This window comes from Equus caballus, chromosome 8, assembly GCF_041296265.1.
Source record: "Equus caballus isolate H_3958 breed thoroughbred chromosome 8, TB-T2T, whole genome shotgun sequence".
NCBI lineage: Eukaryota > Metazoa > Chordata > Mammalia > Perissodactyla > Equidae > Equus > Equus caballus.
The window spans coordinates 100,398,536-100,424,323 of NC_091691.1; the positions used below are offsets into that span (position 1 = coordinate 100,398,536).

A 25,788-nucleotide genomic window follows, 5' to 3' on the forward strand; every position below is an offset into this window, starting at 1 on the left:
GAAAAAGCCTCAGAGCTTAATGACCTTTGGGCAGTATCAAGTAGACAAACATATCAGGAACTTGAGTCCTAGAAGGAAAATCAAGAAAGAAGGATGGGGCAGAAAAATATACATATTTGAATAAATTATGACCAGAATTTTCCAAATTTCACCAAAAACATCAACCCACAGTTATGATAAACCCCTGCCACAAAAAATGTTAAAAAAAAATCTGCACTTAGGTACATCATAGCCAAACGCCTAAAAAATAGGCTAAAATACCTTATAAGCAGCCAGAGGGAAAAAGACACATTACATCCAAAAGAACAGAGATGTTTGTCATTAGATACAATTCAAACCAGAAGACAATGGAGGAACCTCTTTCAAAAGTTGAAAGAAAGAGAAAGAACACTGCCAATCTAGAATATAATATCTAGTAAATACGATTTTCAAAAATTCAGAAAAAATAAGAACATTTCCAGATAAGCAAAACTTAGAGAACTTGTTGTCAGTGGTCTTGAAGTAAAAGAAATGCTAAAGAAAATTCTTCTAGCAGGAGCAAAATGATGTCATATTGAAATAATGAGCTACAGGAATGAATGTAGATCACTGGACATTGTGAAAATGTGGGTAAGTATAATGGAATATTTTCTTAAGTATTGCTTGCTTTTTAAATGTTACTTAAAAGTAAAATTATTGTTTAAGCAAATAATAAAAACGAAAACAATGTAGTTTGGAGTTTATAACAATTTAAAAGTGAAATATATGACAATATTGGTACAGAAAGTGGGAGATATTGTGAAATTCTTACATTAAACATGCAGTGACATAATGTTAATTTAGTGATGACCATAACAAGTTAAGTTTCATCCCAAGTGCAACCACTTAAAAAAGGACAAAAATAGTTAAAAACCAATAGAGAGACAGAATTTAGTACTAAAAATTACTTGATTATCTGGAAGAAGGCAGGAAAAAAGAAACACAGCACTAGGGGACAAATAGCAAGAAAACAAATAGCAAGTGGTAAGCTTAAATCCAATCCTCTCAAGGATTACATTAAATGTTAATGGATTTGACACTACCATTAAAAGGAAGAGATTGTTGGAATGGACAAAAAAGGAAGACGAAAGTATGCATTATTTACAAAAAGACATTTAAATATAAAGACACAGCAATGTCAAGAGTAAAAATATGAAAAACACTCAGGGATAATGAATTTGGAATAGCTACATTAATATCCAGAAAAAAATATCACCCCAGGTAAATAGACTCATTTTATAAAGATAAAAGGTGAATACGTGAAGAAGATATAATAATATAATATCAGAGCTTTAATTTATTTGAAGCAAAATACAATCAAAGGAAGAAATAGACAAATCCTCAATCACAGTTGGAGATGTTAATACCCCTCTTCCTAGTTAAAACAGGTAAATAATTAAACATCAATAAGGATACAGAAGACATCACTGTGAACTGGCCTGACCGAATTGATGCATACAGAATCCTACGCAGCAATGGCGAGTACATAGCATTTTCAAGTGCAAATGGAACATACACCAGTATGGACCATATGTGGTGCCATAAAGCAAGTCTCCATCAACTGAAAAGGATTGAAGTCATACAGTCTGATCATAATAGAATTACATTAGAATCAATAAGAATAAAATATTTTTAAAATCACTAACATTTAAAAATCAAGGAAGATGCTTCTAAGAAATGCACAAATCCAACAGAAATCTCAAGGAATTAGAACGTATTTTGAGCTAAATGATATTGAAAAACAGCATATCAAAATTTTCAGGATGCAGCAACAGCAGTTCTTAAAGGAAAATGAGTAGCTTTAAATTTTTATATTATAAAGAACAGACTTAAAATATAAGATGTGAGGCTGGCCCCGTGGCTGAGTGGTTAAGTTCATGCACTCTGCTGCAGTGGCCCAGGGTTCAGATCCTGGTCATGGACATGGCACCACCTGTCAGGCCACGTTGAGGCAGCGTCCCATATGCCACAACCAGAGGGACCTGCAACTAGGATATACAACTGTGTACCAGGGGGGATTTGGGGAGATAAATGCAGGAAAAAAAAAAAAAGGATTGGCCACAGTTGTTAGCTCAGGTGCCAATCTTTAAAAAAAAATAAAATAAAAAAATAAGATGCATTATTAAAATGGTAAAAATAGAAGGAAAATTAAACCAAAACAAACAAAAGAAAGGAAGCAATAATAAAGTGGAAGATAATGAAGTGAAAAACAAAGAATAGAGAAAAAATAAAGGAAAGAGTTGGTTTTCAAAAGCAATTGATATAAGTCTAGTTAGAGTAAGACTAAAGAGGATACACAGATTACAGATATCAGGAATAAGAGAGATGATATCACTACATATCCTACAAATATTAAAAGGATAATGGAAATATAATGGAAATATACAAATATAAAGGTTAATGGAAATATATTAAAAGGCGATATAATGGGGAACTTGACAATTAATTAAACAACTTTGATGAAATGGCAAAATTCCTTGTAAAACATGGCAACAAAATTAACATTAATTGGAATATCAGCTGATCCAAGTTCAGCACAGTATACTTTCATCCTTTGTGGTCTAAATACACACATATAATTTTGAGATAAGAGGTCAAAAATCCAGGTTTTAAGTTTTACCTCACTCTTGAGAGCCTAACCCCACATATCAATGGCCTTATCAAGTTCCTAACCAGGAAATATAAACTGACCACTTAGAAATGTTCACATCAAATTTATTTCTTGAATCTGCTAACAAAATCATGGCAAAAAGCTTCTGGTAGCTCTGGAAGGCCCTCAAAGAGAGGATACCACTGCTAAAACGTGCAAATAGGAACAGATTGCATAGAAGGGAACACCTCTGTAAGTGCTCAATCCACGTTAGATGTTAAGCCTCCCAAAGTAGGCTAACTCTGTGGCAGCAAATGTAAGACAAAAATAAGAACTTCTCACCAATACATTATCAGAAAATTGAGTCAGTGCATTGGAGCAAAAATTTGAAACCCTTCTGAAGATGCACACAAAAATGAGACAGAAGACTAAACGTGATGAAAAGGTAAAGAATGGGCTACGAAACTTGCCCAAGATCACAAATAAAATAAGGAAAAAGAGTCTTCTGAAATCCAATTTGAGGAACTTTCAACTTCACAAATAGCCAATATTTAAACTTCTGCAGGGGTTGGGTTATTCTCTATCTTCCTGAAGAAGTTGGAGGCTCAAGAATTTATGTTCCGAGCCAAACCTGAGGATCTAGTGGTCAAAGTTTGGTGCTCTGACTATTTGGGCAGCCCAGGTTCATTTCCTGGTTGCACAACCACACCACCGGTCTGTCAGTAGCCATGCTGTGGCAGCAGCTCACACAGAAGAACTAGAAGGACTTGCAACTAGGATGTACATCCATGCACCAGGGCTTTGGGGAGGGAAAAACAGAGGTGGATTGGCAACAGATGTTAGCTTAGGGAGAATCCTTCCCTGCAAAAAAAAAATCTATTTTCTATTTTGTTTCTAGTTTTAAATTCATTATCAGACGTTTTATTAAAAAGTTGTTTTTATGTCTGAAAATTACTTAATAGTTTTCTTGAGGAATAATTTCTATACTAAAATATTCAACCACTATATGTGTACAACTCAATGATTTTCTGTGAATTTTTCAGAGTTGTGCAATCACCACCATAATACAATTTTACAGCATTTCAGTTACCCCAAAAAGATCCCCCATACTTACTTACAAGTCAGTCCCCATTCCTATCGCCCAAGTCCAGCCTAACACTTCTTCTTTCAGAATCTGTAGATTTGCCATTTTTAGAAATTTCGTAGAAATGGAAACATGCAACATGTGGTATTTTATGTCTGGCTCCTTCGACACAGTCTGATATTTTTTCAGTTCATCCATGTTGTAGCATGTGTCTTCCTTAACTACTTGAAGCATTATTTGGGTTTAATGGATATCGAGCACATTTGAAACTTTCACCATTAGATTCCTTAAAATGCTGTATGTCAAAGTCTTTTACTACAAAAACACACTAAGTTCCAGAGCAAAGCTGGAATGTCTGTTCCACCACTTTTATTGAACATTTTACTGGAGGTTCTAGCCAGCGCAATAAAGCAAGAAAAATAAATACCATATGGATAATACTTTATGAAATAGGAGTTTATATCATTTTCAAATATTTTTAAATGGAGATTTTAAAAAGCAATCGTTCGATTTTGTTAAAGTATCATTTTTCTTTTGTTGAGAAGTAACCATCCACATTTATTCCCAAATACAATGTCTTCAGAGTTGCCAATTTTATTTATTATTTATTTATTTATTTATTTTTGAGGAAGATTTGTCTTGAGCTAACGTCTGCTGCCAATCTTCTTTTTTTTTTTTGTATGTGAGCCACCACCACAGCAAGGCCACTGACAGACAAGTGGTGTAGGTCTGCACCCATGAACCAAATCCGGGCTGCCAAAGTGGAGCAAGACACAGTGAACCACCAGGTCGCCAGGGCTGGCCCCAGAGTTGCCAATTTTAGAACAAAATCTTATAGACTAAGTGTTATCTAAATACATACGCCCATGGTTATTATTTATGGCAGGAGTTTGAGTAAAGACATATGCTTTCAGGGTAATCACATTGATTTGCTAAGTATTAGCTTCGCAGCCTGATGGGGATCATTCTGAGCTCACCATCAGAACAGCCCTCCCTCCTGTACTGTGGAAGCTGCAGGTGCTCATCTCCAAGAGTGACCTTAAGACGGAAGTTGAGAATGACCTTCTGTGTCCCTGCCCTTCTCTGGGCCCCTGTACTCACCCTCAGGCCACCCCTGACCAGCCAGGGTTCCTCTGGATCTGTGGGGCCTCTGGAATGAGGAGGGGTTGAAATAAAGCTCCTTTGAGTCCATGTGTCTCAAACTGTGTTCATAAAACACTGGGTTTGCAAGAAGTTGACATATTTTTCCTGAATAAAAGGACTGTTTAACCTAGAAACGCTGGTTAAATAACTTAAGGAGATTCCTCTACCATAGGGTCTCTCAGCTTCTCTAATTTCCAAAAGTGCCCTATATGTCCCCAAGGCCTTCTGTACAGATGACTTCTTACTCTAATTTAACCATAAACATTATCCTCCCGTAGAAAATCTTCTGAAATTTACTCAAAGAGTACATTGCAGTTTGGGAAGTACGGCTGTATTGTTTTCCTTGAAGTATTGGGTTAGCTGTTGGCTTATGGTGTTTCTCACAGGGTGAAGGAAGCATCCAAGAAGCAGCTCTTTGAAGCAACTTATTCAAATATTTCTAGTGTTGGATTGAAGAAGCAGCTCCTTAAGTCGTCCTTGGTGTCTAAGGCAGCTTTTCTCTCTTCTGCTGTCCCCAGGGATTCCTCTCCTTGTCCCATAGGGTCCAAGTGATGCCCCAGGACAATAGACACTAGAGTTCACTGCCTCTTTCTGGAAGGAGCTAACCCGAGCAGTTGGCAGCTTGGCAACAGCCCCAGATGTCTCTCTGTAGGGCACTGCATCAGCTTAGGGGTCCACATGCAAATTAAGTAACTGCAAGAGCTCTGCAGAACATTGAAATATTTTCCATACGACAGCTCCACATAACACCCAAGGGTTGCAGAGACATATTTTTGCTCATACATGCACTGACTCTGCTCCCTCCACCTACCCCCTTCCTTGTTTCTCTGAGCATAGAACTGCAAGTTCATTTGCATTCCCTTTTATTAAGGCGGTGTGTTATGACATAAGATCAGAGAAAGGCTTTTCTCCCCTAGAACACCTCATGTATTCCGCACTCAAGAGCCTTAATTTCAAGACTTAATTCAGCAATTTTATTTGGAATTCATATACTCTTTGTTTTGCTACAGCTGCCTCCATTCCCCCTGCTGGGTAAGAAACCTGTGCTTGTTATTGCTGGAGAGAGCAGAGCGTCTCAGGCGCTCAGACAAAGACATGGTGACGGGCTTTCGTAAACAAGTGAAAACTTTCCAGACTCCATGCATACTTTTATTAGTCTTATTCCTCCATGGGTGACCTGCAAACTCTACCTTAACAGTCACCCACTTTACTTTCTCATTTCAGATTATTTCTTACACCAGGAAAATGGGAAAGTAGCTGCTTTCTGGGCTGCATGAGATGTCCCCAGTTTTCAGGTTCTGAAAAATGACCATGTCTGCTAGATCACAGCAGGTCAATTTCACTAGAAAGCAATTGATGGGGTAAAGAATGTGAAGGAGTTCCTGAAAAGACGTGATAGGCTCAGATCATTTCTCAGAAAAAGAATCTCACTCTGCTTAATTTCAAATTAAATTCTTGATGATTTTTATTCTTTTAATAAATTGAACATAAACTCTCACAGTAGTTTCCCTAAGTCCTTGAAGACTATTTCAAACAGTTTATTAAAAAAATAACAATAGTCTGTATTTGAATCATCTTATTGAAAAATCATACTCCTAGGATTTATGCAGATGTACAAAATTCTTATTGGGTGGGCCACTTTATGAATGAGATTTCAGCGTAATTTTCAAAGTCCTATGACGTTATATAACCAGTAGAACAGAATAGCTAAAGATGAATTTTCATTTGTTGATGCAATCATTTATGCATTGGGTTATTTGTTCATTGAAAATAATTTGTTTAGTTTGGAGTTTAACAATTTGCAACGGGTCTAGCATGCTGGGGAAGAAAGATGTGGGTGCAAACACGCACATCAGGATTCCAGCGTAAGTGGGTGTGGTTCTGGGACTCCAGAGGCTAAATAACTAATGTGGTCGTTGATCTTTCTAATCAAAAACAATTTTCCTGGTGTGGTAACTGGACAACTCTTCGGCAAATATTCACTTTGTTGTTCCTTCCTTCAAGGCTGAGGGCGCTTCACCACCTGCCAACAGTCAGCCGTCCACGTGACTTGTTCCGGCCATTGGAACTGGAGCAGACACAAGAGCGGAGGCAGTAGATGTGCCATCCTGGTCTGAGGCTCTTGCACTTCATTCATCTGCTGTGAGAAAAACATGCCCAGGGAGCCTTCGGTCCCAGAAAGGGAAATACATCGAACTGATCTGACCCGGGATGCGACATGAGGCAGAACATCCTCGCCAGGCAGCCTGCAGACTATGGGCAAGGAATGAACGCTTGTTCTGAGCCACAGAATAACTAACTAATGCGGCTGATGTCACGACATTGGCCAGGGTCACAGAGGTGGTTGTAGTCTGTATTGGGAGATAGAAATAGACACAAAAACTATGATGATACCAATAATATAAGGTAACACGCGTTCGGGGCTCACTGTACTCCAGGCACTGTTCTAAGCTGACTTCAACCTCAAGTACCACTATTCCCATCCTGATTTTAGTGAGGCCAAACTGAGGGCAATGGGACTTGCGTAAGGCCACACAGCAGGACAGGCCTGGAACCAGGAGGTTCAAGCCCCAAGCTGTACCTCATCAGCACTAGAACGTGCTGTGTGTGTCACCTTACCTGCAAAGAACGGTCACTGCTACAGGAGGGGCCCTGCTTTCTACTGCCTGGTTCCATCAAGGACGGGATGCGAGGTTTCTGTTGCACACACACACATAGCCTCTACATTTGATATGTATTATCTACAATGTGGGCCTATGTGTGTGCGTGTGAACTTATATTTGTATCAATTTATCTATCTGTACAGAAATAGACAGTCTCTCCTCAGCGGGCGTGAAAAGGAACAAGTCATTTCTTACTGCCAAAACAAATTACATTTTAAGCCGATTCTGTCACTTTGTCCTCCAGTGGCGGTTATGTTTCTTAGACATCGGATAATTGAACGCATCTGTAATGAGTATTGGTCCTATCTGAAATGTTTGTATTTGTCTATGACATACTATTATTTCCGTCCGCGACTCCATAGGTATCGCCCCTTTCTAAAGAGAACACAAAAGCTCCCAGGACAAGGGATGATGTGCCTTGCTATTAAATCTGTGTCTAAATATCCAAAATGCAAGGAGCAAGTGAGATGGTTCGCCACAAACTTAAAAATAATTATTTTGGCCTCAGTTTCAAGGATACTTCTATTTGTCTGGTTTAGGATCCTCTGCATAATTGCCCTAATTCTGCCTTTCACTTGACTTCTGTGGTCTTAGCCCGAACAATATACCTTCATCATTTTGTGTTTTGCAACTTCTCTTGACACTGCAGTGCAGACTCGAGTCTGTCTCTGAAATGCAGCTACGCTATTTGTTATACTTTGGGATCCAGTGTGAATTAAAACCATCCCTGGAAGGTTGTGCATCGAACCAGGAAGGAATGAATAACTTCCATCAGACATCCCTATATTTTATGTCAAGGCTTTGCCATGTCGTCTGAGGGAAAATCCATTTAATGAACGCGGCCCTCAGAATCTAGGAGAGTGGCAGAGGGGTGACGGGCTCCTGTGCAGGACATGGTTTGATACGTGGTGTTGGGCCACAGCTGAAAACATGGCTGGTGTACAGACCTCAGTGGAGCGGGGGGGGGAAGTGGGGACACCATGCACAGCTCCGGTTCATTAGGAGTGATGACAAAGGATCGCAGTGGCGAGCATCACGCTACAATTTCACCTGCTGCTGATGGAGTCACTTCTGAGTTCAGTCGGTTTCCACTGTCTCTATGAAGTTCCTTGCTCTCTGATTCCTGCAGACAGTCCATATTTAGCACACCGAGAAAGGATGAGGCTCAGAATGACCTCACACCCACACCCTCCGGGTTTTACAGAACCAGGGCTTCTGCCCTCTTTCCACTTCGCTGCCATTACTTGCAAACCCCCCTTGTCCTTTTTAATTTTTAATTACCATTGTCTGTTCACCTTTGTTTTACCCATGACATCTTCAATTTAAACAGTATCAGAGAGGTTGATGCGAACAGTTTTCTTTCTGGCTTAAGTGACTGCAGCTCGTTGAGTTGTTAATTATGCAGAGGGTTTGCATGGCTGAGGCTGGTAATTTGAATATGCTCTGATGTCAGGTCTGTGTCTGGGCGGCAGAGCTTGTAAAAGGATTATGATGATGTATATATGGTTCATGGCTAAGTGGGCTAATGAAAGGACCTCATTTAATCAAACACAATTAATTAAATTAACTTATGATATTAACCCATCTTTCTGTGCATGTATAATTTATATTAATTGATTTGCTGCATTCAAATTGACCAATCAGGTGGGTTGCTGACAGCCTAAGGAAGAAGGAGGTGTCATTAGCATTACTTTGATGCAAACCATAATTGATGGGTCAGTGTGTTTTAGGGATGTAGCAAAAGCTTTGCTAATTGTCATAAGAAGTTGAAATTGATTGTGTCTGCATTAGTACATAAATTTAAATTGATTAATGTTTTGTTCTAAAATTAATGTCCATTCTGGATTGGTGATACAATGCTTTATTTATTGGATTCATTAATGCAGTCTAAGGAAAAAATAGTGTTGAAGTTAGGTAACTGAGCAGAGATCATTAAGACGAGTTCAATGGAACCATCTAGAATCACCAGCATTCCCACACATGGCCTGCTCTTTAAAAACCTTTGAGCACAAAGCCCCAAGTGAGACCATCCAGGTCCAGCATTTAATTAAAGCTCTTTTACAGACAATTACGATGGAAAGCACCCTCAACGTGGTGAACAGCGTGGGGCACTGGAGGAGCCAGGGGAACAACTTCTAGAAACGTGATCACTTCCCAGCAGAGGCTTAGATGTTGAACGCCATCGCAGTTTATACCAACCTCTTCTACAAAAAAAGAAAATGCTCTCAAACTTGCTTGAATTGCAATTTATTCTTTACAGCCAATTGACAGAGATCATGAAATCTAAAATCACAGACGCTTTATTAGAGCATAGAATTTAAGCCTAGGCTGCATTTTTCATAGATGCTCTTACGTGGTGATTTTTATTCTGAAGATTCTCTAGTAAATGTGATTTGGAACCAAGTGGGTCTATGTCTTTAAAACCAGCATTGAATTTGGTGGACTTTCCTAACCTGGCCTCTGCTAAAGAAGAGCTGCCACAGTCATTTACATTAATAACAGGACTTTGAATTTCAGTTATTCCTAAAAACACAAATGCAGCGAGAACGAAGGGAGAGTAAGAGATCTACTGAAAAATCAGTTTAATTCATTTATAACTCCTTTTTTTCTTCTCAAGGAAAGCTTAACATCTGCTTCTTATAAACTGATTTAAATAGAAAATGTGTAATGCATCCTTTTACCAAATGGCTCTTTTTTTATGGACGGAATAAAGCGGTTTGCCTCTTCTGTTTTCACTACAGTGCATTCAAGCTCTCAGAAATGGGACATCTCTGTTTTCACAAGGAAACATTTTGAACTTCACACGCCAGAGAGAAGATTAGATATCTCTGTTTGCTGCCTTACTGAAGTATGCAAAGTATTATTTACAGACAGCTTCTTGAGTCTAAAACAGTTGAATTATATTCAAATATCACTCCATGTGGTGGCACTCTCGAGTAACAATAGTCGGTTCTGTGAAAGTAACTTCTTTTCAACTTTCGGGTAAGGGATGCCAAAGACTAGTTTTCTATTGTCAGATTTTAAGGACAGCAATTCCAAAAGAAGTCATATCATTCTGAGACAGCAGTGATGAGCTTTGTCATAGCTGCAATCGTATGTTCTGTGCGGGGAAATGAAGTTCTTATTACTTGTTTAAATTATGTTTAGTGCGCCTGCTATATTCCCGAGATTTATACATGCCTAGTATGCAACCACATAAAATATATCTGTATATGTGTCAGCTTGTGAAAAACTCAGGAAAAACTAACTTGGATTTGAATATTCCCACGTTCTGATTTTCTCTTCAAAATGAAAATGAGAAAGAGTTCATCGCTTATTCCATTGGTAATGTACAAATTAAATCTCTTCTATTTCTCACAAAAATGGTTTCTTGAAGACACACAATATAGGAAAAGAGTTATTTGCCCTAATATGGGATTCTTTGTCGATGCTTAACAGAATTGAAACCAACTGGAGATCCTGAAAGCCAGCCAGGAGAGAAGCGGAGGGCGGTGTGGTGTCACGGAGACTAATGATTTAAGAAAATGACCCCACAGATGGCTGTAGTTTTGCAACGTAAAAGTTTGCAGCATAACCACTTAAAATGTTAACCATTTATTAAAATTATTATTGTACTGTTGTTCTTTTGACGTTCCTTGAAAGCACACAAGGAGAAAAACCTACCGTAGACATCTTGCACGTCTGCAGGCGGAATTCAAATGAATACCTTGGGATTCATGGTCATGGATTTAAATATTTGCTGGCATGTCTTAAGGTTGGGAAGGTAAGGAAGAGGATGATTTAAAATAATATTGTCTTAATTTCGTAGTTTTGTGAATGGGTCACAGATGTTCTAAGAGAAAATTAACAACATTTTGTTAAAAAAAAACAAACCTGTAGCTCTATGCAGAATGTGGTGGCAGTTGGAATAATTATTTTCCTAATCAGGTGGTGGTTCGTCCTGCAGCAGAGCAGGGCTCTTTACGGATCACCGCTGCAGGGAGCTGGTGGCGTGGCTGAGGACGGCTGGAGGGGAGGAGAAACAGGGGCTTCTGAACGTGTCGCAGTTCCTTTGTTGGAGGGGATGGGGATCCAGGGTCCTCAGTCAAATGCCGTGATTTAGGTGTAACGTGCTTCCTTCCCACTTCAGAACTGTCCCCGGAACAAGCACTAGCTTTTCGGAGGAATTGCCTTTCAGACTCATAATTATCAGTTCATCTTCACATCCCTGACCGACATTCTGCGCTTCTGTCTCCAACCCCAGGGAGAACAATGCTGCCAGCAGTAGGTGTCACTGCAGGCAGTAAGAATTATGTTGGAGAGTTGCTACAGAAAAGGAAGTGATTTCCAAAGTCCAAAAAAAGAAATTATCATAAAATACTGGCAAAGGAGAATGGGAGTATCCTTTAACACATTGTCTTGAATATTGAGTTATTACAGTTTTATGATCAAGTGGAAATAAAACCACTCTTGAGATCCTTTTCTTGTGGCTTGAAGCCTGATATGCACAAACAGTGCATCCTGCCTGCATCCTGGGGGCAGGCGGGCTCCGCATCCTGCAGGATCAGGCATTCCTGGCATCCACTTTCTCCTTTCTTTCTGAAAGTGTCCAATGTAGTAGGACAAACAAGGGGATCACTTATGGAAGCATAACCTATAATGGAATACTGTCAAATGAAATCGGGCTTTTGGTTAGATATTTTTCAATGCACCCATGGAGCACAGCCGCACAGTAACTTTATTATACATCTACATAAAAACTTTTCAGAAAGAGAGAACACATCTCTTCTAAAGGATGGATATTCCATTATTACATGTTTATTTTTAGGGACACTTTACGAATGTACAAGAAATTAGATGGAGGGAATTATTCATGCCAATTTCATTGTGGGCATATGGGATTACTATCAGATGCTAAAGAAGCACGCTTTCCTCTTGCATATTAGATTCCCAGGTATAGACGATGCTCAGACATTCTAACATAGCCATGTAGATTCTGCTTCACATGAATACATACTTTGCCCATAGATGGTCAATTCTTCTTGGTTTATATTTCTCAGTGCTCTCAGGATAAAGTCTCATTTTATAATTCAGCCCTTTGAATTCAAACAGCCTGACCTTGCTCCTGTCGGGCCTGTGGCTTAGATAAAAGAACGTGCACAGTGAGGCATCATGGCCAGCCGAGCGAGGCCGTCAGGACTTGCTGCTTGAAGGTCACCTGTGCAAGAGGAACTGAGTTTTGTCATAGGTTGATTTGCCTTAAATATATGTACTGTTTATTCAAAAACATTTAAAAATGGATTTATTTTGTCCTCAGTCAGGCAGGCAACACTTTGGCCCATTCTTCCTCATAAACTGAAACTCTGAATTCTGTTGTATTTTCTACCACACCAAAAACAATCAGAGAAGGTCTGACCCCTGACTGACCCCCAGGCAGGTTAACGAGGCGATCCCAGTCAGTTCTACAGGGAAGGGCGATCTTGCATCCAAGGAGGCTGCCGCTGCTGAATTCCACCTGCAGTGAGCACAGACAAGTGTGCCTGCCACTGTTACTCTAAAGTTGCTTTCAGAGTCTGTGTTTTCTGCCAACTCTTGTAAGTACACAAGCAATACACTGAAAAAACACATACTTGTACCTCAAGTATACTTGAATAAATTGATAAGCAAGACAGGTCTACATAAAAATCAGAATTGCACACAAACACATAAATATATGCTACCAGAAAAAAAAAACTGTTGCGCTTTAATCTATCCTATTTTATGCTAAATTAAGCATTTGGCTGCTCTTAAAAACCTTTATTTTTAACTGGAATATTACTTTAAGAAATAGTATGCTACCATACCCCGAGAATATCAATTCCACGCTGAATTTAGAATACCCTGAATGTGAATCAAAAGTCGAAGTTTGCATTTCGTATTCTGACATCAAAGCTCGAAAGTCAGGTGGCTTCTGAGGCACGTTTCTACCATCCCTCGGACTGTTGGTCTGGGTGCGCTGCACACACGGTGGGACTGGTTGTAACTGTGTTCTCATCAGCTGGCCTAGTGGGAGGATCTTTATTTCTCAGCTGTGAAGAATGATGCATAAGGACTGTTAAATGTAGGGAAGGTTTTACTTCCACGTGTTGATAATAATGCTATGATTAATTAGTGTTGCTTAAACAGAGTGGGGATCATTTTTAAATGGCCCTTTAGATTTTTCTCATCAGTGTTAACTATCTAATGTTTGTAAACCCAGAGTCTCAATATGATTTTACGTGTTTCTAATATTTCTAGAAATTGACTTTTTTCAATAATTTGTCAGAAAACAAGCTACTGAATTATAAGAAGCCTGATGGATTTTGAACATAGACACATAGCAAGACGATGCTGCCGATTGTCTTTATAATCAGGACAGTCTCGGGGGCCACTAATGCTTCCCAGAGCCCAGAGAAGGGCAGTTCCTTCTCAGATTGTGCAGAAGACACCAGGGTGTGAGCTAATATTAACGTAAAAAATTCTGTAAAAGTTTAAAAAATAGTATTTGATTTTAAAAAAACTGAAAACTTGATAAAGCTAGAAATGCCCTCTGCTATTAAATGCAGAAAAAAGCAAACCAGCAAAAAAGATCCTTAGGATAATGGCATTTTTTTATGCCTCCTGCAAAAATGACTATAATTTGTTGGGGGAAAAAATCAATGATAAAGTATATACTTTGAAAAATGACAGCAAAGAATGTTGCCATTTTTCTACTATGAATATTCATTCTGCATTTTGATTAATTTTTTTCTGTTTGTAACATTTACAAATATTAGTAATAATGGGACACGCAAAATTTTACAGTGCCGATGGTAGTACGGTACTTCCATATTACTGTATTATAGGCGTACACGCGGCCCCAAAACAAATGGGATTGGCACAAGAATATTTAAACTGTATTTCTAGAGTCTTTGCTATGGAGTTTTGGAATATATTCTCCAACACAGAACTACTGCAATCATTAAGTTATGAAGAACCATGCTGACTTCACTTCTACCAGAATGTTATTTCACTTTGTCCTTGTTCTCATGTATAAATTTTATGAAGAAACCTCATTGTATTTGACGGCAGAATTTCCTTTAAGAATGTAATGCTAAGTATTAATGTTTTCAACTGTTAAAATTGTATTTCTAACACACATAACTATGTCTGTAAATATAATAATCAAAGAGTTCTTCAGTGGCTCCCTAAAGAAAATGCTAAGACAGAAGTCATGTCATCCTTGTGTACATTTTTGTGCAAAGATAAGGATGATATGTTTAGCTGATAATGAAATTTGAAATTCATGCATCAAAATAATGTAAAATCATAAATCTTTATTATCCTACCATAAAAATGTTAACCTTTAAAAATCAAATTTGAACCTCAAAAATTAGTATTGGGGTAAATCTGTATTTATAAACCTTTTGAAAAAAATATGGCATTGGAATTTCCCCAAATCATCAACATTTAGAAATCTGCAGAAAAAATAGAATTTCTTAAACTAACGATTGGTTAGGGTAATACCCAATAAGGTTTGTATTTATTTCCCAGTATCATGGCTAGTGAGCAAAGAAAGAGATTAGCCCCAAGTGTAAAAATTGGTTTTCTGTATAAATTGGCCCCAAAGGGAAATTCTCCAGATCGGTTTCCCGTTACCTGACATGATCCAGTCAAAATCATATTTGTTCCCTTGTCATGTTACTTTAGCAGGGTGAATTGAGTAAAGGGAACAGGTGCCCATGTGTATTGATCAGCAATCATGGCAAAGAGCTCTTATTAGATGTTGAAGGGTACCAGGAAGGCGTGAGAAATGAAGAGCACGTGGGACAGGTTATTGATGATGGCAATAACCGAGCTCGCGGGGCTCCCACACGGAAGCCGACGAGGGGGCCGGATGAGCACATCAGAATAGATATGTTGAAGGAACAGACAACATGAAGAAGTATGGAGCCCAACTCCTCACCTGGCAGAGTTATTAAAGTTCATTGAAGGAAGATGAACTGTTTCAATATGTTAAACACTCGAGGCTGTTAAGAGAGAGTTGCCGTCATGAGGAACACCACTGTTTGGGGAGCTTTCGTTGTCTGCTTTTTCTTTCTCCTTTTGGAAATTTGAATGTGTTTTCACTCCACAATACCTCTGTATCTTCACTCCCTGAACAGGCTTTGGAAAAGCAGAGAGACACAGCCCCTCTGCATGAACCTGGTTAGCCTCTAATTTCTGAAAGTTGCTGATCAACTTGACAGTCAACAAAGAACTTAGGGTTGGCTGTGTTGAATATGCTTTAAATATTAATTCACTCATCTGTTTGCTGTGACGGCCTCCCCAGCCAGCTTCCTTGCCCACAAAGGCCTGTCGAGGTATCAGGCTGAGCACATGGAGCCTTCCATGCTTCGGTCGGCGATGAAGACTCAAAGTTTAACCAACAGAATGTGGAGTCAGAAAATGCAATTTTAAATTACCCTAACATAATTAATTTGGAAGCCACAAAAGTTAAGAAAAATAATTCTACATTTTGCTGGAATCCAGAGAGCACTAAATTAAGAGACAGACAACTCTCCATATAAATTTTGCTTCAGGGTGAAACTTTCTTCCTCTGCTGAAAGGTCACAGCATGATTCAGTGTTTTTAATCCTACTACAATGTAATGACATTTTAGGGGGTGTTTGCAAATGTGTAGTAAGCTGTCCTATTTGGAACAGCATTTGATTTTAGTGTCTAAATTAGCCCCACCTGCCAAGGCTGGCATTCGTGTTAGGTGAAACCTAGACACAGAGATGAGCAGTAGCGTAAGGGGTCGATGGAATCACTGTGATGGTGCCAGCCAGGCACTAACAGGTGCCAGCTAGGCACTGCAAGGAATTCTCTGTCATATTTGGGTTGTAGTTCCCATCCTGTAATGGGAACCAACTCAACACACCTGCTTGCCTTTGTGGGCCTCCCACATTAAAGAGTTATCTTTCAAGAGTGCTGGTTGCTCAGTAGTTTTCATTCATTTAAAGACTATGCTATTTCTGAAGTTGCAGGTCCCATATTCTAGCATAAAACCTAACATTTCATATACTATTTCTTCTTCCAAATTGGCTTTTAGATTCATTCCATAGTCTCTTCTTGAATACGGGTCTATGGAGTTGTGCATTGTGTGTATCTATGGAGTTGTGTGTTATGTGTCTTCAGTACATGTGTGTTTTGACCAAGTTGGACAAAGCAGCATTCTAATAGACAACAGTACTTGGTGGGTTTCTTATTCCTTTTTCTTGAAAAAAGTGTAAGAAGTTTGAAAAATAACATGAAAATTATGCAATCATTTCTCACAACAGTGGTACCCAGTTTAGACTAGAGATTCCTGAGATCTGTTCACTGTCACTAAGGTAGAACTGGTGTAAGGAGTCTGTTCCACGCGGCCACAACCCCTTATAAATAAACCAATTTAACGCCATTTTCTGTCCTAACAAAAATAAAACGTGTCCCTGCTCAGTGAACCCAAGAGCAGCAACTCTATTTAAACACGTTTATCGCCGGCATCACTTAACCGTCGTATAGACTGGGCCTAAGAAGGGGCTCCACACAGCAGCGTGGAATTGTCTAATTAAAGCGCCAGCCAGGAGAGCCAGGTGGATGAATAGCTGCCATTAGCCGCAGCAATTACCAGGTGGTTAGAGAGCCAGGCACAGGCAGATTGGGTGCAGGCTGAGGCCCACCGACCACCACGTGGCCCAGCAAAATGCTCACAACTGGAGGTCTCTGTGAAATTGATTCCTTCAAGGAAGCGGGCATTCCGATGGCAGGATTCTTTTGTCTCTCAATACAAAAAGCAAGACAATGACAAAAGTAAGGAGTAATTTTGTTTGATTGAACTATTGCTTCTGTGACACAATATTCTTTCCGTAATAGGTGAATGGTGATGACTGGGAAATTCAGTTGCTAATCTACCTCTTCCACAGATGGGGATCATGCATATGCATACTTCCACCCTCAGTGCTTAAGGCAGCAGGCTGCTACAGAATCCATGCTCAACAAACAGGACCTGAGATATTGAACTTGCATGGCAGGCCAGGCCTCCCTGAGGAGCCACTCTGTCATAACGCCCTCTACCACTCTTTATCTGTCAGAACATTTGGCGCTGCCAGACATCCTATGTGGGGACTATCGGTATGCCAGCTCATGGTTTGTCTCTCCGGTAGAGGGTGAGCCCCCCCTACTGGAAGGACCTTGTTAGGTTTTCCCATGGTTGGAAACAAAGCAGAGTCTCTAAGACTGCCTGGCACACAGTAGGTGTTCAATGCTCCATAGCTAGATGAAGGAATGAGTCATCTCATCTGCAAAATAAACCTAAGAAATGGTGGGCAATACTGTCCCGGTTTCACTGATGAGAAAACTGAGTGTCCAAGAGGCGAATGTGCTCAACGTCATGTCCCTTCTCTTCTACGTTCTGTTTTTAAAATGAACATTGCCTAATTCTCTATGTCCTAAAATGGTTTGACTCCAACTGAATTCTTTACTTTGAACATGCCTTTTCTTGTTGATTCGTTTGTTGTTTTGTCCCGTAAATATTGTAATATTGACGCTTGAACACATGTGCAACGTTAAACCACTTTAGGAAGTGTGTAATTAAAACCTTGATGCTACAATAGATTAAACATCCTGTTTAAGAGATATAAAGAAATATTAGAACTATTACAGTTCCTTTCCGTTCTGACTCTTTTCCCATCACGCTATCATCCTTCAGGCCTGGAGTGAGCATTTTCTTCATGGCTGAATTGAATTCAAAATCTGCAAAATGGTAATCTCAAAATTTAAGAGAGTCTTGTAAGAATTTCACAATCATACAACAATTCCTTTTTTGCACTAAATTTTGACTAATTTTCTTAGGGATAAAAGGAGAGTAGACTGTCTCTTTACAATGATTTTTTTAAATCTTATACTTTAGGTTTAAAAAAAAAACAAAAGCACTCTGACAAAGCTCCATGTAGCTTGGAGCATTTGTTGCTCATCTCAGTTCATACACACAGAGGCACGTGTGTGTGCACAAAAGCACAAAATTTGTTCTTATGTGTGCTTTTCACTTAGCATTTTATCTCAAGAATTTACTGCACGTTTCCTAAGAATCTTACAAGCTTTAATGCTGAATAGCTTAATAAGTGTTGCATTTTTACCAAAGCTGTTAACCTATTGCCATATTCATCCCACACGTTACTTGTTATCTTTGAGTGAGAATACACTGTTCACACTCTTTTTTTCTTTGAGGAAGATTAGCCCTGAGCTAACATCTGCCGCCAATCCTCCTCTTTTTGCTGAGGAAGACTGGCCCTGAGCTAACATCCGTGCCCATCTTCCTCTACTTTATGTGTGGGATGCCTACCACAGCATGGCTTGCCAAGTGGTGCCATGTCCCCATCCGGGATCCAAACCGGCGAACCCTCAGGCCACCGAAGCAGAACGTGCGCACTCAACCGCTATGCCACTGGGCCAGCCCCTCACACTCTTAAATACTATGACTTTTCACGAGAAGTGGCTTTGGGAGGCAAATATCAAAACGACAAAGGATCAGAAGTGTTTGTCTGAGCCCGTGAAGGTGGGCAGTACACGGAGCTGGTGAGAGTTCCCGGGCCCGACGTCTGGATGTGCACCACGCCAAGGCCTGGCCATACTGCACATTCCCCATGAATTTTAACCAACCCATCCTTGCTAGGGAGCTGCGGACTGCCCCTGCACTAGGAAACCCATCTGGGCAGCCTTCATTGCTGAGAAACAACAATGATGAGTTAGAATTCTGGTCCTTGCAGATAGTCGCCAATTCTAAAGAAATGTATTTTCTTTAAACTCTAAAGAAATATATTGACTTAAGCTACCTCGTGGTGGGGTACATCTTTCTACGTTTTCACCATTCCTTATACACAACATCATATCTCATTTCAGCAGTTCTAATAATTCTACTAATTCAACAAGATATCCTATGATTTCTTAATTAAACGACAAAAATTCTTCTTTTATATGGTGTTTGTTTTCCTGTGCCTGCTGCAAGCACATGTGACTTCTAGCCACATACTTCACATGTAGCAATGGTGGAAATTGTCCTTCAAAGAAAAGGAGTGTAGGAGGGGGAAGAGAGATTTAAAGAAAAAACAGAAACAAAACCTTAGTGTTTACGTGATAAAAATGGACCACCCTCAAGAAAGAGTCAGCGACGTGAGTCTTTGGCATCCAGTGGGCCAGCTGCATGCAGGACTCTTACCCGCCTTGCTAGGGAATCCGTCTGCCTGCTGGTGCAGTGACATCTCTGACCCTCGGCTGAGTGACATGGGTGAGGGCCCCTTGCCATTGCAACAGATGGGTGTGCTGCGGCCCAGAGTTCGTCTCTCACGTGTCTCTCGAGGGCAGCTTCTCCGCTAGAGAGAATCTTGTTTATTTGAGAGAAATTTTGCTCACAGACTGCGTGGAATATTTGTTCATGGGCCCCATTAAGTTTTGTTTCCGCGTTTTTACTCAGTGCATAAAATGGGGATTGAACTGTGTGCAGTAGGTGAAGTGATGTCCAAGAGTGAAAGCACCTTTCTCTAGAAGAGGGGACACCTGCATTCAGCCCGCCCGCCCCCACACGCAAACTGCCCAGCAACGCTGCCTCCTGTGGGTGAACCCTCCGCCCCTCCCACCAGAGCTTCCTTTTTCTGTCTACAGATTGACATCTTTTGTTTTTCTTCTTATTTCATTTTTTTTTGGGGGGGGTAGACATAGGAAGGGAAAGGTGGGATATATTATATTTATTTAAGGGAACTAGTAAGATGAATGATACCAAGGATGGTGGCATTTTTGTTGCAGCCACAAGGAAGTCTATTTTAACGTGGCTTTTAGGGATTTTGAAATGTATCAAGAAATTAGAAATAATCAAGTTCCAAGCGCCACCGTCGTTGATGGCATGCATGTCACTGAGCATTGATTTTGTGCCCATGCTAGGTACACAGGAAGAGTCAAAAACAAAGACCTGATCTCAGCCCCGAAGGATTCTGCAGGCTGCATCTGCAGGAGCAAGACGCATTTCTCAGGCACGTCCCGCTGAACGCTCCGTATTTATGGTTTTCTTCTCTTTCCCCATCTCTTCCTTTCCTGGGATAAAATATGGAGTTCCTGAGAATAAGCCCACTGAGTTTTAAGACCAGTTGTTTCAGATACTCGCTGAAGTTAAAAACTGTGCTTGGCCCTGAAACACTAAAAAAATGCCACAGTCAGCCTGTCCCTGCCCCCTGCATACTGGGCACTGTCTTCTAAGAAAGGCCCTTTGCTTTGCTGCCCCCCACCGTGCAGACTCTGCTTCTGGCTGCATCCCAGCTAAAAAGGAAGGGTATGTATTTGTCTCAGCCCGAAGTGAGGCTGGAACTGCTGTCCTGTCATTTTGAAGACGAGATGCCCAGATGCTCCCAACAGGATTTGTAAATTACCATGGATTGTAAATAGAAAGAACTTCACGTTATCCTTACCAATCCTCCAAAGGATTGAAGCACAAATTCTGGGTCTTCCTATTCTACCCTTTACCACGTTGAGTCATTCATTTGTTCATTCATTCATTCACCTCTCATTCATTCAATAAATATCTATTACTACCCGGCCAAGCCCTACATTGAAAGATGCCACACCAGCCCCTGCCTTCCAGGAGTTTCTGTTCCCTGGGTTGAAATGAGCTGCTATCAGCTGTAACAAAGAAGGATCTGATAGACTAATTCAGGATGAGGTGTTAATTACTGATAAGTACTTAATGTGCTGGCTTTCTTAGGATTTTTGCATTTGAATGGGAGCAATTCCTTAACTGAGAGGAATGAATTTCCAAGGGTGGTTGCTCCAGGGTGTTAAAAATGAAATTTTGGGGGAATGAAGATGCTTCTAATATGATCCAAAAGGCCTTTCTAGTGCTTTCTCTGTATATGTTTAAGCCTGGACTTTTAAAATACAATAGCATTTTGATAAAGATGTTATTCACTCTTCCACCTGTCATAAAAGGTACATTGAATCCTAGTCTTATGCTACAAAGATGAGAGGTTTAAACGGTGGGATGACATTTCTGTTTTAGGGAGACCACATAGCTGTGGAGGAGGGAGCAAAGGGAGAAGAAAGATTCGGAAGAGCTGAAAGGTGTTAATGGCAAAAGTACCAAAGGACATACAGGTGTGTCACATCCGCGTTGGCTTGGCCAGGCCCCGCCCTTCCTCGGGATCATCACCCTCATCCAAACCCAGCCGACACCTGGCACACGCGGCCCCGGCGATGGACGGACTCACCCTTTTACAAACCCCATGCAGCTGAGTAACATGCGTCTATTTGCTGTATCAAGTGCAATGTTGGTTATTGTTATTTCATTTATATATATGTAGTCTTACATCTAAGATTATTTAAGAAGAGTGCTGAATATCTTTTCAGAACATCCTGATGTTGGCTTCTCTGGGCGTGTAGAGAGAAGCTGGGGAGTCCTTACTTCCTTTTATATGTGCATGCCACCACGGGTGCACAATCAGTAGAAGGGAATTTGAGCAGGAGCGAGTTCGACTGGGCGTCTCCCTAATTACCTTAAACTTTCATTTCTCCTTATAAGGTGAGTAAGACTAGATGACCTAAATTCAAACAAAAACCCACAGTGAATTAGCTGAATTCAAAGAGCAGATGTGGCCCGCTGTGCCTTACGTTGTACAGCGAGTTCAATGGCCCTGCGTTTCCCAGGTCTGGTGACCTGTCTGCAGTGACCCCAAGACCCCTCCTGGAAGCGCTTCTGCTCCCGGATGGATGCTCCTAAGCATCGCACTCCACAGTGAGCTGTGCTGCGTTTGTTGTCTTATATAAAACGTTTCCCGTGATCTATGATTCTTGTGTTCTGTTACCCAATTTCTACTCATTCAGCATTTTCATGCTCTTTGAACAGAGATTTTAAAGACCAGTGAGGAAGGGGGAGGGTAGCACAGAATGGGAAAGACTGCTCATCCATTTTCAAGCAAACCCACTGCCGTCATCAGACACAACGTCTTTGAAAGAACCAGCATCTTTCAAACGTCTATTTCTTTAATAGCCAATCATTCACGAGGATTACTTTGTGATGAAACATGTGGCTAGTTGATTTTTCTATTGAAGGACATTTTCTGCTCTTGTGAATATATATGTATGTTCCTTTGTATATGTGTGTATGCACATGGATGTATGATGTGTGCCTGTGTGTTGACAAGCAAGTTAAGAGAAGGGTGAATCCAGTAGCCTACTCCCCTGCCTATAGTTTCGTTGGGGTGTCTTCAAGGTGTACGCAATTGCCCAGCAGCTCAGCCAGTGGTCCTGGCCCACAGTGGGTAAGTCAGGCCTGGCTTCACGCCTTTGCTCTTAAGGTCGCTGCTAGTGGGTCGCTGATGCAAGTACCAAATCGGTCCAAGGCTCTATTTTTCCATTTGTGACAGGAGGATATCAGTACCCACCTGGGGTGTGGTTATGAGGCTTAAGAATAGGCAAAATGGATGAAGATGGTCAAAAGGTACAAACCTCCAGTTAAAATATAAATAGGTTCTGGACAGGTAACGTACAGCACGGTGACTATGGTTAACACTGCTGTATGGCGTATTTAAAACCTGCTAAGAGAGTAGATCTTAAAAGTTCTCATCACAAAAAGAAAATGTAACTATGTGAGGTGATGAGCGTCAGCTAAACTTAGTGTGGCAATCATTTCATAATATATACGTAGATCAAACCATTATGTTGTGTGCCTTAAACTTACACAACGTTACCTGTCAATTGTGTCTCAATAAAGCGGAAAAAAGTGTTAAAAAATGTAAAAAGAGGCAGAGGATGCGAGCAGCCCAGAGTTGGAGTTCAGGAGCCTTTGGTTCCAAGTCCCAGGCAGCTGCATCCTATGACCTGCGTTCCCTGGTCAGGGCGATTTAGATGTGTGACACCGAGGCCCACAGTCGCTCCACACTGCCCTTCAGTCCCCAAGGTGCATATGTGTCTGCCTGGGAACAAAGCCGTGACCAGGCCGTGAGCTGGCCTGGGCTGCGTGTGTAGTGTTGAGAAGGTCTGTCATCCCCACAGAGGAGCTCAGGGGGAATTTATGTGAACAGCTGAAAGCAGTTTTGCTTATGAAAAGTCCTGAGTGACTGCTGCTAGTCCAATGACCTTCCCAAAGATATATGCATGCATAATGGAGGTGCAACAATTTTCTAAGGAAAGAAGCTGTGAAAGCCACACAAGGCTCAGGGGTCTAGATCCCGCTTTTGTCATCCCCTGTGGGCAGGGAGCAGCCTCACTTTTCTCCTGGCGGACCCTGGGTGGGGATCACCTCGGATCAGTTCTGAACTTAGTGAGCCTGGATCCCTCCCACTGTTAATACCTGCATTATTCTGAACACATTTTAAGAGGCGGTCTTATTCCAAAGTAGAGCAAATGTGTGCACAGTGGGTGGACATTGCTGCACCCGGTGACTTCGCCTTGGAGAATGACATGCCAAGAATTGAAAACAAGAATACAATTGATTAAAATATTTATGACCCTTGAGGGAAGACTTGTGGGGACAGAGAGACGAGAAATGTCCCAGCTGTGCAGTGAGCGCTCAGCGCCATCCTCAGTCCGTCTCCCACTCTGTAGACACAAAGGGCTGTGTTTGGCCAGTACATGATTTCGTCCCTTTCTCATTAGGAATAAGGTTTCAGAAGACAGTGTCCAGTGGGGCGGATGCTTCCTCACACTCAAGTCTACTGTGAGTTGCACTGTTTTCTTTTTCTACTCTGTACTGTGTGCGGCTGCTCTGTTCATTTCTCTACCACTGCTTTGCTGTATAATGAAATGGGGCCCAACGAGGCAGAGCCCGCACCCAGAGACACTCATTCATCTTTATTTGATTCTTGCCTGACACCAGTGTTGCCCTGTGACACAGGTCAGGTCACGGCGTGGCCATTACCCCTCGTTTGCACACTCATGTTCCTCCTAACCGCCCTCCTCAAGTCAAATCCAGATGATTTGTGCCAATTTCATGGGGCACGGACTGGAACGTCTGATAACTTTCTACATGGCTGAGTTTATACCATCCTGATTGTACATCTCAAGCTGCCATGTCTGTCAAAACACCATTTTCCCCTCCTTCTTAGGGGCTTAGATAGAGCCATGAGAACTGCAGGTCTCTATTATGAAATGTCATGACACACCGCACAGTTTTCCACAGTCATTTCACAGTGTCACTCTGTGGTTACTCCAGAGCCTCTCTGAACTACGACCGAAGACAACTGTGGCCTCTGTACAGGCAAACTGTTGGCCAGCAGTGGACTGTGCCGACACAGGGAGACGAGGGTATTCCAAAATTCAAATATGGGAGAAGAGAGGAAAAAGGTCAAGAGAAAATCACCATCAGTGTTTTCTGCGTTCAATCCTGATATTAGCCACACACCTTCCAAGGGCCTGCACAGACGCCTGTCCATTAGCACTGAGTGTCTTCTGTGAAAACTTGTTTAAAAGGAGAACCAGAGAGAGAATGGGAGAGAGGGAGAGAAGGAGGGAGCAGAAGAGAGAAAAGGAGAGGGAGAGAGAGAGGAGGACAGGGTCTTTCATTGTTAAAAAATGGGGAGCATCATATGTTACTCCTCCAAAATATCTTGAGTCTTCACAACAAAAGTCAATACCACTTCTAATCCTTTACATATTACCTCAAGTAGTTTTTATATAAAAAATTGTTCCCAAAGTATAGTTTATGTTTTTTAATTGCCAAAATCTACATAGCTGGGTCTCTTTCCTAATTTTGTGACCAAATATCCCACAAGGGAGTTGATCTTTTAAACCAAGAAACACATTTTGAAGTCCATAAACAGGCACACTGAAATATGTAGTTTTGATGGGCATACCTTGTGAAATGCTTTTACAAGGTGTTCGTAAGAGCTAAGTTCTCATGTGACTACATGATAGAAAGAAATGACAGGCTTAGGGTGACTTTCTCCATTAGTATTTCATTTTTTTTATAGTTAAGTTTTGACCTTGAGCTAAAGGGAGACGAGAATGAATAAAATGGTTCTAGTAAGAGGTTTTGATCCTTAAACTTTCGTGCTGGTAACGCATTGAAGCCTCTACCCCTGCGGGTACTGGGCGAGAGCACTGCCAGTGAGCATCTTACCCGCGAGAACGCCTGCATCTACATGTGTCCTTAGATGCGAATACTGAAGACCTGCATTCGCTCCATCTCTCAAATAGTCAGGTCTTTGCCACTCAAATGTCGTCTTGGGACCACCAGCATCTCCCACCTTGGAGTTGCTTAGACTAGCCCTCCCTCAGGCCCCCGCCCCAGGCCTTCTGATCCGGAATGGAAG

At 41.0% G+C, this 25,788-nt stretch overlaps 1 long non-coding RNA gene across 1 annotated transcript; it reads right to left on the reverse strand.

The window, feature by feature from the left end:
• Positions 1-12,199: 12,199 nt before the first annotated feature.
• On the reverse strand, positions 12,200-25,773 carry LOC111774573 (uncharacterized). The gene is made up of 3 exons (XR_002809569.2): positions 25,596-25,773; positions 13,321-13,545; positions 12,200-12,695 (listed from the first exon to the last, which is right to left on the reverse strand). It is a non-coding gene; the product is annotated as an uncharacterized lncRNA (long non-coding RNA).
• Positions 25,774-25,788: the final 15 nt, after the last annotated feature.